Raw genomic sequence first — 15,312 nt, forward strand, 5'->3', positions numbered from 1 at the left:
ACTCCAACTCATTTCACCATGCATGATTTTGCCAACATAGGGGTTGGTTGTTACATGTGACAACCAACCCCAAAGAGAATGTGACGACCAACCCCAACTGGAACTTTTTGCTAGCATTAAGGCTAACAACCATCTAACAAGTAGTTATCTAGCTAATAAAAATGTAAACTATAGCTTTCCCCTCACACTTTGTAAGGGTAACACTTGTTTTGTTATAAACCCATCGTTTAAAAGCCTAGAAGAAAAATACTGAGGAGCTGAATATTTACAATTTGACATGAAAAACACAAAAAGTCCTCTCACCTCAAGTTCAGCTGTCTTACTCAAGAGAAGACTATGTAGGTGAGCTCTGATCCTAATTCTGGAAATGCCCATACCCTAATTTGAGAGACAGCGCCCTCTGGTGGCGAGATATAACGAGGGTGCCAACCAACCCGTGTGCCAACCAACCCCGTTCTCCCCTACTACTGTGTAGTCTGTCATGTCTGTTCCTCAAGTCATGGAAGAAACTTTGGCTCTATGATCGCCTAATCTCACCCAGTGTGCATCGTAACAGACAGTAGGACTGTGCGGTCTGACCTTGGTGTGATTCACAACACCTTGACACCATACATGAAGAAATTATTGCCTTAATGTGGCTGCAGCGCTTCATTTTGACACACTTAAATACAGATTTATACTGTTTTCATCCTCATAGCTCAAGCTTTCATCTCCAATCAGTACCAGTGTTAATTTCATCAACAAAATGATGACGATAAATGTTCATAGACTAATTTTTTCATGACAGAAATGTCTTAAAAGATACAAGTGATGCATTCCTGTGATAGGCGCAGTGTTAGCTTGGTCACTACCTGCAGCAGGTGTGCTGTGTGAACCAGCTCTCCTCACCTCCATGCCAAGGCACAACCAGGGGACGTCTGTTTAATATTTAATGTTTGCAGTTTTTGCCACTCTCACTGTAAAAAGCTCTGGGTCGACAGCTTGATTTAATCCAGTTTGGTGAAACATCAGACACATTTAGTAAGTTTTGATCAACTCCTTGTTGAAAGATGCAGATATATTTCAGAGTGCCGTGAACTGACTGACTCTCCAGTGCCTCTGTCGCTGCGGGGTGCATTCAAGGACTGTTGTAAATGTGCAATACAGCCCTTTAATGGCATTTTTCTGTGAATCAAGAGAATCAAAATACAGTCACATGGACAGGCTTAATTATTTAACTTAAGATATTACACAAGCAAAAGTGTTAAAGGAGTGAAATGTTGATGATTTTAACACTTGGTATAACCCTGATACCAATATCTGATCAACTACATGAATACAAAATGAACACTGATCAGTACAGTTATTCTCACCTTTACTTAGTCTTTCTCTGTGTCAAGGTGTAACAATAAAAATGTGAGATTTTTAACTGCACACCTACCTACCAGATAAGGTTATGGACCTCTCTAATTAAGTCTCTAAACCAAGTCGTGATGGTAATGGTCCAATGAGTAATGTTCCATCTGTATGTATTGTTGTTGGTCATGCTGTAGAAGTAATTAAGCATTAATATAGCCTCCTCTTTATTCCTCCAGAATGTAGGCTTTTATTCTGTCTGGTTCGACTTTTTGGCGAAGACTCAAACTCCCAGCTGGGACTTAAACGAGAGAAGGGCAGATAATATTGCTCTGTGCTGAATCATTGGGTATTAAGATGGAATCTGACCCATGTCCCCATTGAGAGACAGTTGTTTAACAACCAGACTTCCACTGATAACTTCTGCTTGGATAAAAGTGATGGTGTCAAGTGCATTTAATTGATATCTGGATAACAAACAACAGCAGAAGCCTGATCGATGTTGACACCGCACTTGAAACACACTTCTGGTATTCCTCTAACTGGACAGCAGGCCATGTAAAACATCGATTAAGAAGAACAAAGAAACAAATTATAAATAATGGCAGGAAACAGGCCTTGAATGTCAATTCAATTGACTCTGTTGGATTTAAATGGCAGGGCACGGCAGTTCTAAACCTATTATGCAATTTCCTAAGAGATATGAGAAGAGCGAATGCTTTTCTTCCAGGATGCAATCAGGGATTTAAGTTGAACTCAGTGTTTTCTTCACACTGGTAGTCTTATGTAGTCTTTGAAGCTGTACATGATCCCAGCAAAATAGGTGTAAGGTGTAATAAATGTGTAATAAATGTGTAATAAATGATGTTTAGGATTGACTCTCACAAGGTGGCGCTCTTTACCTCCCCTCAATCAGACATGCTCAGGCTAGCTGTTGGTATCTTCTTAAATACAGTTATTCCATCCATCCATCCATCCATCCATCCATCCATCCATCCATCCATCCATCCATTCATCCATCCATCCATCCATCCATCCATCCATCCATCTTCTACTTATCTGTGTCAGGTCATGGTGGCAGCAGGGCAAGCAAGTTGACCCAGACACCCCTCTCCCCAGCAATGCTTTCTAGCTTGGGGATCCTGAGGTGTTTCGAGGCCAGGTGCCAGCTCTTAGTCGACCCCAGGTCTAATCCCTGTTGGATGCACCTGGAAAACCTCTAACAGGAGGCATCCAGGAGGCATCCTAATCAGATGCCCAAGCCGCCTCAACTGGAGCCTTTCACTTCAGCTCTACTCCGAGCTCCCTCCAGATGTCCCAGCTTCTGACCCTGTCTTTGAAGGCATCTTTCAGAGGAAACTTTTCAGTCACTTCTACACATGATCTCATTCTTTAAGATGGGAAAATAACTCTGCAGGCAGTAGTTCACAAAAACTAAGATGGCGATGCCAAAGTGCTACATTTGAGGCCTTAAATCGGGACATTATAATGACTGACTCAACTTTTATTCAGTGTGTGATAAAAACTAAGCTTCGTGCGTCTAGCATGTCTGTGTTTACGCTCCCATCGGGATAGCTTGTCTGATAAAAAAAATTAAATGACAAAATATATCCATTTATCTCGGTAAGCCACACAACAACATGCCATCGCAGCATTAGAAGCAGAGGATTATTTTATCTTGTTGCATCCTGGGTTTAAAAGAAGATGGCATCACTGACAGGACGGATACACACTTATCAAAGCTATAATTCTTACTCGCTGAAAACCCCTGTCTGCACTGGCAGTCTCAGTTGGCAGACAAACACAGTGAATGACCACTTTCTGTTTGCTATCTTTGAAGAGACTAATGTTAATGTTTGGAGGGAGGCATGATTCATCTTTTGAATGGCCCTTTCAATGTGCTGTTGGAACAATAATCCACTGTGCTTTTCCCTGTCTGGACTGCTAGTGATATGATTGAAAACAGAAATGGCCGCCATCGCGCAGTATCCACCTGGGGTGAACCATTTCTGCATGGGCCATTACTTCTTGATGCATTTTTCTTGCTCTAAGGATTGATTTAGCATGATCTATGAAAGCATTACTAGCAGGTTCCTAATGACAGGTGCTGCAGCGGTTTAGTATTCCATGAGATGAAATGAGGAGACTTGTGAGAGAGAGAAGTATACGTTTCAGAGATAGCCTGGAATATGCTGCATTCATGTGCTCATTAGAAAGTCCTGAGTTAGGGGAATGGGAAGAGCATGGGCACCAACAAAGAGGTGTTGAATTCTATTGCTCAGAACTAATCTTAGTAACCTACAACAACCGGTTATGGATTGGTACCATATAACAAATGATGTGAGACAAAATTAAAACATGACATCTGTATGTTTTTTCACCATGAACCAAACAGTTATTTTCATCTGTAACACCAAGTTTGTCAACTTAGACAGTTATTCACCAATATTTTCAGACTTGAGATAACTTTTAGCTAGGGATGCACCGATCCGATCCTGGTATCGGATATCGGCTGGATCAAACTCAAAAAGCTAGATCAGACATCGGTGACAAGGGGCCGATATATAGTGTCGCTCCATATGGCAGATCTATTCATCTCAGATCTATGCTTTTCTGTCTTTACAACAGCCATGTGCGTCTCCTACGCCATCAGCGCCGGCCAGTCTGTGCATTTTTGCCCAGTGGAGCATGATGGAAGATAACTACAGAGGCTCTGCAGTTCAGGTGCATGCTTCTTTTGCTAACAACTCCGCCGGAAACTTGACCTTCTATTAATGGATCCAAAGTGTGAAAAAACGGACAGGTTATTGGTTTTAATTGTTCCAGACCCTTGGAATTAAGGGATTCCAGCCTCTGGTTTAGCCCTTGGAACCCAGGTACAGTTCACCATCAAGTCAGACATGCCTGAAGTTGCCAAAACATGATTCTATCCTCACATTAAGGAATAGAGATTGTTAAATCAATACCAGGATCGGATCGGCTAGTACCGGTATCGGCAGATACCAAAGCCCAGGTATCGATATCGGTATCGGGACCTAAAAAGTAGGATCGGTGCATCCCTACTTTTAGCTGGAAACTTTGATAATCCTGACATCACATGAATGCATGACCAGTCTTAAGCTCCACAAAACTTGTGATGACTCAAATGGCATCGTCAGGATAATGGAAAGCTTGCACCAATGTTTCGAAGACATAGTAAAACAGTTTGACAGGCTGACGGTTCATTCTGGTCTTCATGTGTAGAATTTATAAAGTGGCTTTTTAAAATCTTGTAAATAAGAGCCGCTGAATCCATTTCGCCTTCTCAGCCGAGTAGGTAAACTCATCAAATTAAAAACAGGTCCTTCAAAATCCCAAACTTACATTTCAAGGACTACACATAATGGCGTTTTCGCAGTGACTAATAACTTGCAAATTAAACCCAAGTTTGGAAAGAATCACTTAATAGTGTTGAGACCATGCTGAGCAATACACACCGTTAAACATGTTGAAGATGCTCTTCTGCAAACACACTGTGACTGATAATTGCACAGTTGTTCACACTCCAGTTGACAACTTCAGGGCAGGTTTACTTATAACTGATGTCAAAGGTGCATTACAGTAACCAACGTTTACAGTGTGTCCTTAATGCGGTTAACATGACGTCTACATCAAACACACAGTGTGATATTCAAACACCAGAGTCCATTTGTAAGTACCACAGACATTTCCTGCAGTTGCTGTCTCCAGTGAGATTAATAATGGGGTAATTAGCTCAGTGCCCTTTCAAACGAGGGAACGATCACAGGCTGGACAAACAGGCGTACCATTATATCAACATACAGTGTCTAAAAAGGGTAGTAAGGCCACCTTTGTCCTTTTTGAACTCCTGCAGTCTGCACTGGGTTTGTTTTCAGGCAGTGAATGAGCTGTGTGTTTTGAGATACTCCATCTGTTTTTGTACTGGGGAAAAAGGCAACAAATCTGTGATGCAAGAAGGAAAGTTGTCAGAACTTTCAACTTCAGAGAGTGATAACGATATGGTGGCAAAAAACAGTTTTAGAAGGTGAGAGGTAGCATTATAATAAATCAGAGGGTGCAAAGGTGACCTGAAGGCTGCTTCCTTTTTTTTATTTTTTTATTTAACCTTTATTTGACCAGATGAGACCCATTGAGATCAAGACCTCATTTACAAGGGCGACCTGGCCAAGAGGTCAGCAGCACACGTCAACATAAATAGAACAACTCAACAGCATGGAGCATATGTACAGACAGTATGTAGAAGCAATCAATAATTTAAAAGTGCAACTTGTTTTCAAATAAAGTGCAATTTGTGATTACAAAACTGCATTTAAAAACACAGGCACTGTTCTGGGGTCTGTCTTTCATTTAAGATGGACCCAAAGGCGTCCAGTGAGATAAGATCTGACAGATTCAAGTCCTTCTGGATCATATTCCAAGCAGTAGGAGCAGCAAAACTGTAAAACGTTTGTTTCCTAAAACAAAAGGAGTATTAAAGTAGATGTATCCTAACTTATACTGTAAATGAACTCTAGTTAAAACTCATGCTGTGATGCTCAGTTACTTTTTCTGCAGACAGTGCTGAGAGCAAACTGTAGAGTCAGAGACAAACTCAATGATGACACCATTTTTAAAATACACCAAGCATCTTTTGAGTGATACTTTATATGGAAATAAAGTGTGCACATTGCTGACCACAGATAAAGACATATATGTCATTTGGAGTATCTATTAAAAGCCAATATTGGCATGGTAATATAATCCAAATGATAAATCAATCAGGCATTATTTCTTCTTCTTCTGTTAATTTGTGTATCTTGAGGTGGTGTCGACCAAACTTGGCTCACTGTGAAGCTGAGAAAAGCAATTAAATAATTGTCAAGAAAACTGATCAATTGATTAATGATGTAAATTTTCAGCCATACATCACGTTGAAAATTGCCATCTGTTTTGGGTAAATTTCTAATGGGAGTGTTTTTCTCCTTTTGGACAGACTGACAAAGCAATAACAAGGCCTCTGTGTCACTCCTGCTAAAATGTTTTATTTTCTGATGTTGTGCTTATCAGATAAATGAGTAATGAAAAGACTCATTACTTGCAGCCCCAGTTTAAAGTGTTTTGGGTTTTCACTGCCAGGGCAGCTGGTGGACTATGATTTTCATATGTTGTCGTGCAATTCCAGACTGTTCCACTTGCCAGATTAAATTAGGCAATTTTATGTCCAGTACATCTCAAATTCAAGCACCAGCTATTAGGGCTCATTTGGAACTCAGTCAGCTGCCTCATTTTGCTTTAACAACGTCCATGGAAGTGATAACAGACAGATAGACGGAGAAGACTGCTTTCAAAAGCTGGTGTGTCTTCAAGTGAGGCCTTCAACCTAACGGAGAGGCATGCTTGACATGGTAGATGGATGTTCTGCTGGGTCCCCAGAGGCTGATAGGTGATGCACGTTACATGTTGTATGCAGATGACTGCAAAATAACTGAAGTCTTGATGTTGAGTCTATTTCTGTAACTTCACAATATGTTTGTTAACAGATAATTAATCTTAAGGATAGATATCAAATATAAATTATGAACACTTGCTACATTTCCTGCTTTATCATATGGGTAATTGTTGGTTTCCCCACACAGTGTATTCCTGTATATAAGTTTGCTTGCATGGATAGGACATTTTCTAGACTCAGAAATGAATCTGTAAATTGAAAAATTATTGACAGACAGACTCATGCTGAGCTAAATGATAAAGTATGATACATCAATGGACAAATAAAGACCACAGCTGTAAACCATACGACTGGAAATGGCTACTTATGTCCACAGGCACCAATTAAAGGGGGGAAATAGATAATCAAAACTCTCTCCCTTGGGACAGCTTCTCAGATCATACATGAGGATAACATTTGCATATTGTCTGCATCAATGTCAGAGCCCACAGCAGCCAAATAGTCCCTATAGTAGAGCTATAGGAGAGTGGAAAATCATCAACAGCTTTTTTTTTTTCACACACTTTTGCCCACCAACATGCGACTGAATCACATGACTCATGCCATCTTATTCCCAAACATTTGCAAACACATCAGAGAGGTGATCACCTTGCAAAAAGGGAGAGAGAGAAAAAAAAAAGAAGCAACACTGAGGATTGGCAGCCATACAATTCTCCCTGTGCTCACCAGCAGCCAATCAATGCAACATTAAGAGGGACAGCTAAGCATCTGGCACTTCATCTTTCTCTACACACACACGACTGTCAAAGCGTTTGAGGCAATCCAGTCAGAAGCTCTTTATTCCTCTACAGAGAAGATGGTTGATGCAGGCAGAGAAAGAAAGCTGGACTTGTACATACATACAGAGGCTGCAGTCAATGAGTGGACTCCTGTTTCCTGCAGTGCGCGTAAATTCCAGTCTGGCTACACTGGTGCGGCAGGCGCATCAGAGGGATCGGATAGCCTCCAACTCCCACTCTCTTATAGCAAAGCCTGTCTATCATTCATAACTACACCGAGGCTCTGTGTGCAACAACACCCCAGGGGACGAGACAGAGGCGCGAGCGAGCCAAGCACACTCATTATAGCCGCAAAATGACTTGAGGGAAAGTGCGCACTCCTCCACTTCTTTACCCCCTCTCTGCGCCCGTTTTCTTTCTGCTTGGTGCCAAATTACACGGGGCGCATTTGCTAAAAATGCGCACTCAGTCAAAGTCTGAGTGCAAGACTCGTGTATTTTCCAGCTGTCTTTTTTAAACACAACACAGTATAGGCGGGGGCACGCACGCACGCCCGCCCGCGCCACGGACAGTCACGCGCACAGGTGCAAACGCAAAACTTACACTCTAATACAGATTAAAAAAGCCACACAAACTTATTCATCTCCCTTACCTGTCCGCGCGCTCTCCGTTCAACGCACATGCCAGCCCGATTAAAGGCAAAAAAAAGACGCACGAGTTGGAGTTTGTTCCTCATTCCTGCTTTCCCTCTCTCTCCGTCTCTCCTTCAATTTCCTCCCCCAAACGCGGTCATCCTCTCCCGGGCATGAGCTTGACTGCACGACTTGCGGAGAGAGAGAGCCGATATTCTCCCTTCCCCTTCCCGTGTGTGTATGTGGAATGTGTGTGTGGTGTGTAATGTGTAATGGTGTTTGTGTGTGTGTGCAGGCGACGGGACGAGCGAGCGAGCCGGTTGGCTTGTGTGCGCATCTCTCCCCGAAGCATCCTCCAATCCTGCCCGGCTACTGCGGCGGCTCAAGCCGAGGAAGGCGTCCGATTGGTCGGTTACGCAGATCAATCCTCGTTATCAGATCTCGGACCGGCCCTCCCCGTGCTTCCTCTCTCTATCTCTCTATCTCTCTGCTATCTCCTCTCCTCTCTACTCTCTCTCTCTCTCTCTCTTCGCTCTCCTATCTCTCTCTCTCTCTCTCTCTCTCTCTCTCTCTCTCTCTCTCTCTATAAATTATCTCCCTCTCTCTCTCTCTCTCTCTCTCTCTCTCTCTCTCTCTCTCTCTCTCTCTCTCTCTCCCTCTCTCTCTCTCTCCATTATCTCCCTCTCCTCTCTGCTCCTCTCTTCCTCTGTTAACACGTGATTATATAAGATAGTGATCAGGAGGAGATACCTTATCCCTATCTCATTTTCTTACACCAACACACAAACACACACCATTCTAGACACAACCTACCTACAGTGGCGGAGCCAGACAGTTTTGCCCTGGGTGGCCAAACTGGGGCATAAACTAGTAGGGTTACCTCCAATAATCACATCTACTTTAACTTTTTTTTATCCAATCATTTTAAAAATGTTACATTTTTGTAGATTTCTAACATTAAAGCTCCTGTGAGGAGTTTCTGAGTCGTTATGAAACAGGCTGAAATCAACAGCCATGCCCCTCAAAATCAAACAAAACCATTAGAAAATATTTTAACAGTTTCTGTTTCATAATTTTTAAAGACTGAAACAGCACTGAGGGGGTAGGTGTCAGACGAGGTGATCAATAGCACATCAAAGAAAAACCCTTTTAGTACTTTTTCTGCAGCAAATATTCTTAATGAGTGATATATTTGACTATTAATTGAAAGCAGCAGGAGATTTCATGTCAGAAACATAATTAATTCAGCAACGATAGAGGTGTCACTTTGTCCACAGGGGGCGCCAAAGCCAACGCAAACAGAAAGTTCCTCACAGGAGCTTTAACATTAAAAATGTTACTCAACAGAGTGTCAACATTTAAATCTGCTGAACTGAACTCTTTAAGGGCTCAAAATGAAGATGATTGTCCAAAGTCAAAGCATCAAGAAAAATAATATTCAAATGCAAAGAAACTACTGTCTCTGCAGTACAACACAATAGCTGATTTCAATATAAGTAATGCCTCTGACATGGCAAATAGCCAATCATGTTTAAGAATTTCAGGGTGGCAACTGGGGTGGCCAATCAGTTTTCAGAGGTGGCCATGACCACCCCTGAAAACTGACCACCTGGCTCCGCCACTGCCTACCTACTCTGACTGTCCCAGCAGGATTCAAATCTTCAACAGTGAGAAAACATGTTTTTCATGCACCAACAAAATAAGGGTAACTATTAGCCCACTGAATCACTCTATAAAGTTAGCAATAATGATGTCACTTATCTTCATATCATTTAATTTCTTTATTTCTTGTTGAAACTTACCTTTAAAAAAAAAGAACATATCACTTTAAAGCGTATCTGTCTAAATTGCAGTTTCATTGTAAAAGCTTAAAGAGGCTGCCTCAAACACTGGGTGAATTACTCTGATCGAGTGCTGCTGAGTTAATGATGAACTGATTTTATTCCATTTTGCAGCACAACTGGAGATAAGTGTTGAAAAACCCTTTCATTCTCTGTGTTATAAAAAAAAAGTGTTTTTGTCCTACTTCCATTAACTGCTCCACAAAATCTCCCTCTAAAGAGTGTCCAACTGCTCTGAAACCAAGACATACATGCTGTAAGTGACTGCATTTAGTATTAACAGTGCCGTGTCACTCAGTCCTTGACTGGCTTTATACATGTCAGCTTATGTGTAAAACAGGCAAATGACACGAGGGCTGTTGAATAAACTCTTTAAAGTATGTTGCATTGATCTCCTATGAGATCTACCTCATAAAATACTTAAGTCCAGATTTCAGAAAATTCTTGTTTTAAGTTATAAGATAAAAAAGGAGAGTCTAAAAAATATTTTTCCAAGTCATTTAATACAAACTAACTTTGGTAATCCTATTTAATCTTACTTCATCCTCTTATAGATTAGTAATCCTAAACACCCAATGCAGCGTTGCTTATCCACTTTAATGCCTGTAACCAACTTGTGCCAATTTTCTTGATTTGCTCCCTTAACAATTTGTAACCTATTTTTGTTCATTGAAACACATGTTAACATGCACTGTGTTAAATTAAAGTGAAGCAGAAAACATAATGGAGAAAATCACTTTAAAGCTCCTGTGAGGGTCTATTGGTTAGTGTTGATTCTGGCGCCCCCTGTGGACAAAGCAGTGCCTCTAATACCTTTTTTTTACATGTGTAATCTTGCTGTTGATTAAAAGTCAAATTAATCAGTGTAGAAAAAAATATCTGATCAACAGCATGCTGTCAACCCACTCGTCTGACACCTACCCAGTGGCAGGGTTTACAGGAATAAAAAATAACTAACATAGAAATAGTCAATCCTGTTGCTGATGGTCTCAATAGAGTTTGTAGATAATCCAGGAGCATCAGCTTAGTTTTTAGTTTACTGTATTTTAAAACCAGTGAAAAACTCCTCTCAGTAGCTTAAAGACACTTTAGTAGGATGTGTATGTAACCTGAATAGAGGTATCCTGATATATTTTGGAAATGTACATCAACGACAGTGAGAGAAAAAAGAGAGATATCTGGTTTTGGAAAAAATTAACACAGTTTTTGCCATGCAGTGTAAGGTTTGCACTGTCCCCCCAAATTAAGTGAGTTTATTTAACATTTGAGGACACAAGAGGGGCTTCTTAAATCCTCCTTTACCATCTAGGGTCCAATATTGACTTTGGGACACTTTCTATGTATTTTTTATTTTTTTTGTTAACCAGGTCATAACCAAGCAGAAACCTCTGTTATTAAAAAATGAAGCCAATGCATTAGTGCAAACACTGCAGTTCCTTGAGTGTCCACTGGAGGCTGGCAGCAAAAGCCAAGGAATCCCCATCAACACCAATGTTAAAATGCCCTTTTTTAACAGCAGAATTACATCCTGTATTTTGTGGTATGTACAGTAGCTCATTTACAAATTCAAACACACTGATTGTGAGTGTGTGCATAATGCATCTTTTTTATTATTGACATGGCTAAGAACCATACATGTGCAGATTAGAAGCACAGCTGAGTTGACAAACTCATCTAGGGTCCAACTTTGGGACCCTTTATGTTACTTTTTTGTATTGATTTTGTAAACCAGGTCCAAGCAGAAACCTCTGGTATTAAAAAATGAAGCCAATGCATTAGTGCAAACACACTGCAGTTCCTTGAGTGTCCACTTGAGGCTGGCAGCAAAAGCCAAGGGATCCCCATCAACACCAATGTTAAAACTGCTTTATTTAACAGCAGAATTACATCCTGTATTTTGTGGTATGTACAGTAGCTGATTTACTAATTCATACACACTGATAGTGAGTGTGTGCATAATGCACATTTTAATTCTCATGGCTAAGAACCATACATGTGCAGATTAGAAGCACAGCTGAGATAATGAACAGGTGGGCACGTTGAAGCTGTTTGCCAGGATCATAAAAGTCCACTATAACTCCACATCTTTGTCTGTGTTAAGGTTGATTGAAAGTTGGGTTGATTCTGCATTTCCAATGTGCGACTGTTACCATTGGGCTTCAGAAATGTCTGCTCAGAAGCCCGTGGGTGAGGTTACATAGAGTACTTCCATGTCTCATACTTTTTGTGGTCATATCCGTTACAAAACAGGCGAGAGAGAAATTGTAAGTCTAGAATATTCTGAAACAGTACAGTAGTATTTTGGCAAAGCTACTTGTTGACTAACAATTACTTTCTTTTATCATTGTAACACATGGAGGAATTAAGCAAAAAAATAATAATTTGAAGTGAAATCAAAGACAGATGATCTAGATTAGCTGGTAATACCTTCAGATGTCTCAACTCAGCTAACATTGCTAAAGTTAGAAAAGTGAGATTCAGCAAAGCTTATCTGAAGCAGAGAGAGTTTATTCAGTATCTTTTGGAGGAAGATGGCTTCCTTTTAAATTTCCTTTTTCCATCAATGATCAGGTACTGACTTTGGAACTGTGTATCCTTTATGGCGTTTTTCTAAATCAGTACGTAAACCATAGACTGTATAAATAATGGATCTAGTATCTGTGATGTCACCCATCTGTTTCTGAAGCACTGTTTTGAGGCCATTCGTCAACAGCTACAGTGTTCCCGCCTGTCAATCAAGTCAGCTGTGCCTCTCATTGACAGACTGGTAATCTCAGTATCTTCCAAATTGCCACGTTAGAAAAAAAATTTCCTCCCCATACAGTGTGTGCCGATCAAGAAATTAGCTATCCAGACTTCAATAATTTTTTTGTACCAGGCTGTAAACATGTTTATTTCTGCTGTAGAGATCGGCTTTTTTGAATGGGTGTGTATGTGGTTTCTGTTACTTCTGGAGCCAGCCTCAAGCAGATCCTCAATGAACTGCAGTTTTTGGCACTTCAGCATTGGACTCATTTTTAGACCAGAGGTTGCCACTTGACCTAAACCTAGCCCTGTCAGCTAATGGTTCAAACACAATCTGTGAACTGAAACATTTCTGGAGTGCTACATTTCACCTCTCACCAAGCTACCAAAGATGGGATGTTTTTGTTGCAGAGGTCCCAGTTAAAATAATTATCTGATTAAACAATGTGTTTTACTCTGCAGGAACAATCTTAGGGAGACCAGGGCATCAGCAAGAGGAGACTGTTCAGCTAAACTTAGGAAGACTGCATTTGGACAGTCTGCATTTTCAGTCAGAGCAGCAGGAAAATGGAACTCAATCCCGACTCACATTAGAGACTGTACAAGCCTCAGTGTTTTTAAAAGTACACTGAAATTATGGCTCAAGGAAAAACAATCATGTGATCATCTGAATGCATTAAACTAGAGACAATGAAATGTAATTTTAAATGTGTTTTTATTAGTGATGGACTGTGTTGAGTAGTCTATGTATTGTTTTAAATGCTAGTATGTTTTTTTATCGTTTGTATTGTACATTCGTTTACATCTTCCTGCCCAGGGACCACAGATGAAAATTAGCTTATAGCAAACTCTGGCGTGACATTTTTTTTTTTGCATGGCCCCTGTCAAATAAACTAAACTAATAATTTTGTAAAATTAATCTCATAATTTCAGTTTCAGAGGGTAGTGGTGGGCTCTGTCTCTTGAATCTGCATCAAAGCAGTAACAAATGGATTCATCTGATTTTACTCTGGACATCATATATTCTGGTCATTAATAGCATTCAGTCATAACTAATTTAACAATGAAAAATTCCTTAATCATAATTTTTTTCTTTCAGGTTTGGAGATTCTTCTTTTTTTTTCTTTGAGTTTTAAGAGTTGAGTGTAACTCCCATCCCCCAGAATCTTGATAGCGCCATCAGCAAAGCACGGCTGCCAATTACTCCAGCGAGTTCAGAGGAGTTAGAAAAGTGAGGTCCACATCTAAGTGGTGGAATTCAGGAAAAGAAAGTGTGAACATTCATGAAGTTTAATTTGCCTTTCCTGGCCTTGCTTGAGAAAAAATGAATCTTTTAAAAGTTAAGAGGAAAACTTTGCACACTTTTTCAGGGGCTTTTGAGAGTGTCAGACAAAAGGAAGCAGGTCTCCCTGCACTCCATCTTCAGTTTATCAGAACTGTTCAAGCAGAAAGCCCTTCATAAGAGACACTAACATTCAGGAATTTCATAGTAATTAGTCAGTATGAATGAAGTAAGAGGCTGCTCCTTTCATTATTGCTGTGCAAAGCTTTCATTAAAAAAAAAAAAGAGACATTCTGTTCAAACTCAAACTTGAACCTTGTTGTGACTGCCAGCATCCACATTTATACATCCTTTGCTTCCTCAGACAACAGGGTGCATCAGCAGTCAGCTGCAGCTTCGAGGTGCATAAGTCATGCACTCAGGCTTCAATAAAGAATGACGTTTTGTTTTGAACCATGTTTGTGCCGCTCCCTGAATTACAAATACGAATCTGCAGCCACGTATGCATCTATGAAAAGACTCTCCTTCACAAGTGCCTGACACATCTGGTGTCACAATCAGTCCATCACAGGGTCTCTTCCTCAGGGGGCACTTCAGTGTAGTCCCCTGTCTGAGGCCATAATCTAACCAGGGATTGAAAGCAACGGACTCAATCTCACCACGGTCAGACAAAATACAATATGACAAGGCTCTGTGTTAACAAGCATGGATGTTCTTTTACAGACACAGAAATATGATGCATATAATGTTTCATTAAGGAAGCAATACACTTCACTGCATTTCAAGGTACTTTTACCTTGAAATAAGCAAAAAAATCTGCCAATAGAACAAGTGAAAATTTGCTTGGTAAGATTTCCTAAAATAAGACAAACTGGGATGTTAAAATTAGCAGGGAAAACTTATTTTAAGCAATATTTGACCAGTATTTTAAAGCCTAGTGTCTCAGAAAATGATAGGAATGATAACAATTTGTATTTTTTTCACGCCAAAAAAGATTTCTGCACTAAACCTCTTAATTTGAGATTTATTCACCTTAATTTGAGTTGTATTATAGCAGCACTTCTCTAGGTTTAAGACCATCTTGGACTTGAAATAAGATGACAAAGTTTAATTTGAGCATTTAGTGAGCTGGATATACTAATATTCAGTCATGTTGTTTTTAGGATAAGCCAGCTATTCTCTAAAGGAGGTGTTTCATTGTGTGCATGTAGTTTGAGGATGGATATTTTTATCTGATTTAGAAGAAACA

The 15,312-nt window shown here is 40.3% G+C and overlaps 1 protein-coding gene across 3 annotated transcripts in view; it reads right to left on the reverse strand.

Annotated features, from left to right (window-relative positions):
- The window catches only part of LOC117829046 (cadherin-18), a 319,558-nt gene that overhangs the window by 151,612 nt on the left and 152,634 nt on the right, over positions 1 to 15,312 (reverse strand). The window contains exon 1 of one of the 3 annotated variants that reach the window (XM_034706569.1): positions 8,216 to 8,545. The exons of the other annotated variants lie outside the window; for them this stretch is intronic. The gene's annotated coding sequence lies outside the window, so the exon portion shown is untranslated. Of the gene's footprint in view, positions 1 to 8,215; positions 8,546 to 15,312 lie in introns of those variants that run through there. 3 annotated transcript variants of the gene reach the window in all.

This window comes from Notolabrus celidotus, chromosome 17, assembly GCF_009762535.1.
Source record: "Notolabrus celidotus isolate fNotCel1 chromosome 17, fNotCel1.pri, whole genome shotgun sequence".
NCBI classification, from domain to species: Eukaryota; Metazoa; Chordata; class Actinopteri; order Labriformes; family Labridae; genus Notolabrus; species Notolabrus celidotus.